The sequence below is a fragment of the Crocodylus porosus genome, unplaced genomic scaffold, assembly GCF_001723895.1.
Source record: "Crocodylus porosus isolate Cpor-Errol unplaced genomic scaffold, CroPor_comp1, whole genome shotgun sequence".
NCBI classification, from domain to species: domain Eukaryota; kingdom Metazoa; phylum Chordata; order Crocodylia; family Crocodylidae; genus Crocodylus; species Crocodylus porosus.
In genome coordinates, this window is record NW_017728911.1 from 39,776,158 (window position 1) to 39,780,074 (window position 3,917).

At 57.6% G+C, this 3,917-nt stretch overlaps 1 protein-coding gene across 1 annotated transcript in view; it reads left to right on the forward strand.

Annotated features, from left to right (window-relative positions):
- The first annotated feature begins 881 nt into the window (after positions 1 to 881).
- Positions 882 to 3,917, forward strand: part of PAQR5 (progestin and adipoQ receptor family member 5) — a 38,735-nt gene continuing 35,699 nt past the window's right edge. The window contains exon 1 of the mRNA XM_019533892.1: positions 882 to 898. The gene's annotated coding sequence lies outside the window, so the exon portion shown is untranslated. The remainder of the gene's footprint in view (positions 899 to 3,917) is intronic.

Here is a 3,917-nt window from a genome sequence, read left to right on the forward strand (position 1 = left end):
CAACGTCAACGCGCGCGCAAGGGATCCTGGATGGAGGCCACGTCTCTCCTGCAGAGGAAGGCAAAACCCCATCCCGCAGTCCGTACCAAGCTGACAAGGGGGCAAAATTCCTTCCCGACCCTGAACGTGGCATCGATCTGACCCGGGGCAGAGAGGCAAGACCGTCTAGCCAGGACCTGATTGGCACAGACCAGTCAAAGTGCCCAGCGTGGGTTGCAGCCAACACCCGGTGCCTCTGGAAAGGCTTAAAACCCCCGGATGCATCTCCGTTGTAGAGCACAGACATGACTATCATCCCCACCCAGTGTCTGTCCTGCCTCTTCTCCGGCATGGCTGGTGATGGAGAGTTCCCCACTCCTGCAGGTGTCTGGTCTTACCTGTTCATAACTTGCAGCGAAGGCAGTGAGCTCGGCCGGTCTCGGACATGCCTTGGAGGCAGGTGTCCTTAGGGAAGGCAGCCCCTTGGGCGTTTCTTGGAGCAACCGGCGACCAGAGGCGTTTGCAAGGTCCCCTGGCGCGCCTCGACAGTCCTCTTCCCTGCCTAGCCATGCCCAGGACTGCAGCGTGCTGCAGCCGCCCCTCACGATCACACTTGTAGGTGCAACAGTCGTGCACGCCAGCCCTCGTGTTAACTCAGGTGCGCGACCAGCCCCTCACCTCCAGGCCAGCGGTTCTCCGCCGGGCAGGGACAAGCTGCCTCTCTGCTCCCGGTAGAGGGCAGGGCAGGGTCAGCTGGAGCACAGCGAGTCGCTCCGTGCCTTATCATTTCATCGTTCGGCGTCAGTGCTTCGTATTAATTCTTTCTTGACTCCGTTAACTGGTTGATTTCCCTTTTTCCAGGAGGCGGAGGGAATCGGTTGGGACGAATGTTGAGGGAGAATCCGTTTCTGCTCGACGGGTAAGTCATTTGGGGAGACTTGCTGTGAATCCGGGGCCTTTGGGATGCTCCTGGTCTTTCTGGGCTGGAAGGCGAGGTCGTCTCAGCTGATGGTGCTAAGGGATGCCTTCTGCTAGACCAAACTAGCTGGGGTAGGAGCAATTGGCTGGTGCTGTGGCCGTGTCTGCTTGTGGTGAGCACAGGGGCTCCAGGCTGCCTTGGTTTTATTAATTTTTAAGCACAGCCGAGGAGACGGGTGCTTTCCCAGGCGGGAGGACTCGGCCGTTCTCGTCCCCGGGGCTCACGGTGCTTTGCACGAGTAGCTAAGTGGCGTTATCCCCGTCGTATGTGGGGGGAAGCTGAGATGCAGGTGCTGGCATGGACCTCCTCTGTGTCAGGCAGCAGGTGTTTGGAGGAGCCCGAACTACCACTCGGGTCCCCTGCCTCTCTCGGCCCCGGCCTTACCAGCTTGGCCATTCTGCTTCCTCAGGTGTCGTGGCTTTCTCAGGATGCCCGGCCCTGGATTTGCATGGGGTTGCACGCAGGGGATGCTAGCAGGACCCCTCGGACTGTGCTACGCCGCCAGCACCATCGCGTCTGCAGAAACTCGGCTGGGATGGGAGCCGGGCTCTGCTGCACGCACAAGGCCTGCGGAGGCTGAGCCTGGCTCCCCGTGCCACGCGATGCCGGGATCCTGCCCCGTCTGCTGGCCCTGCCAGAGGCGTTGCACTTGGCCCGTTACACCCACGCGCGCGTGTGTCCGTGCTGATGCTCTGCCTGGCTCTGCTCCAGTGAAACGGGTCCTGGTGCAATGGACTGCCTTCCTGCAGTCGCTCCGGCAGCACTTGGCCATTTAACTCACCAGTTCCTTTCTCAGGGGAGAAGGGAAAGGGTTTGAAATATTACAGCAGGGTCTTTGCAATTATTCCTATTGGATATCTGCATCGTGGCTGTGACTGGGAGCCTCGGTGATCGGCAGTCCCTCGCGCTCGAGGGCGATTGTCTTCCGTGGTCGCGTTATCCGTGGGTACGAAGACAGCTGGTGAGGCGGGGCTGGGGTCGACAGGCGGTTGCAGCTCGGGCACGTGTTTGGCACGGGGGTGGCTCCGGGTTCCTCATTCGGTCCACGACACGCTGTTTCTTCCACTCCCGTTCTTCCATCTCCTGTTGTCGCTGTGCTGTTTCAAGGTATTGAGACTCTTAGTCTGTTTGGGGCGGTTCCTGGGCAATCGTCTCTCTCTCGTGAGTTGATGTCAATGCTGCATCTTTTCAAGTTGGCCTTGAGGACGTCCTTGGAGCACTTTCTCTTCCCTCCTCTTGAGCGTTTGCCTGGGCTGAACCGGGTGAATAAATCCTGCTTCAGCAGCCTGGAGTCAGATAGCCTGACGACGTGGCCGGCGCAGCAAAGCTGAAGCCAGATGAGGGATGCTCGTGGTGTCTGCTCGCGAGAGGACGCTAACGTTGATGCATCTGTCTTCCCGCTGGATTCGAAGGGTCTTCCACCGGCAGCGTGGATGGTACTTCTCCAGGGACTCGGTGTCCTGTACGTTGGCCACGTCTCGGCTCTGCGCGGTAAGGTGGGGATCCCGACCGCCTGATAAGCCATGAGCTTGGTTTTGGATCTGATGTCGTGATCTTCAAACCCCCGTCTCCTCGGGTGTCTGAAGGCTGCACTTGCACATTCGAGGCGATGTTGGGTTTCACCCAGCACAGCTAGGAGCACCAGAGGCTGCTTGGAGGTTTGAACGACACTAACTGCGACTTGGGAATGGAGGGCAAGTGCAAGCGAAGCCCTGCATTTCTGGACAATGTTTCCTTTTAAAGTAGCGGGGATCTGAGCTGAACGGTGTGTTGTTTTTTTTCCAGCCTAGTGGTTATGTCCTATTGGGATGAGGATGTTCTGCAATGGTAACTGGATGGTTTGCAGACCCTGTCTTACTGGTTGGATAAAAAGCAGGCACGTGTGGGAAAGCCAGACAGCCATGAAGGCTCTGAGACTTGTCTGGAAGCAAGACAAGTTGACATCTGCATCGGTGGAAAGATCCAGGCTAGGAAACCCTTGCAAACAAACAGCTGCATGGAGCATGCAGGAGAAGCGCCGTCGATGGGAAAGGGAAGGAAGCACAGCGCTCGTTATGTTAGCGTATAGTAATCGACTTGGATTACAGTCATGTCCTAAGGGGTCCTGCTGGGTGAGCTGCTAAACGATGCCAGTTCTTGCACGGTGCCCGTGAGCAGAGAGGCAGGTAGCTGTGTCCTTGTGAAGCCAGGCCTTCAAATCCCTCCCTCCACTTTGTGCACCGCTCTGCTCACGTCCTTGCCCAGCATCGGATGAAGTGAAAGTTTGCGCCATGCACATCTGTGATTTAGCTGGTCTGTAACGTGCGCAGCTGCCCTGCCTCTGGCAGAACTGGATGTGACTTTGCCCACCCTTCAAATGCGCCTCTGGGTCCTGCAGCCACCGCCCTGCCCAGAACAGCGCGGAGTTACACTGGGGACGTGTAAATTTGCACTAAACCAGTCAGGAGGTGCAAAATGCTGGATATACCTCGTGTCCTCTCTGGCACTGTGGGAGACGGGCGATAGGGCTAGCTGCAGCTATGACCCCAGGAAAGGGCAGTTCTGCACCGCTGTTCCCAGCACCGCGCTCCCAGGCACGAGGGGGGAGCCGGGGGCAGGGGAACAGTAGAGTAACTGTGTGCACTTAGATAATGGAGTGAAATGTGGCTGGGAAAGTCTGACCTGCACCTAAAGCAGTCAATAGAAAGATGTGAAGGGCTTTGGATCCAGTCCCTAGCAAGCTGAGGCTGGAGCAGGAGAGACGGTGGAGTGATGAGACTGCAAGGAAGGAAGCTCAATAGATTGCCCCTATAAGCTGTAGTGCATGGAGGTCCCACAGGCTTTGTATAGTAGTGTCCCACCCACGGCAGAGCTATAGTTTTGGGGTCGGAAGGAAGGGACCTGAGCAGATCTAGTCCGACCCCCTGCCCTGGCAGGAAAGAGTACTGGGGTCAAATGACCCCAGCAAGGTGTACATCTA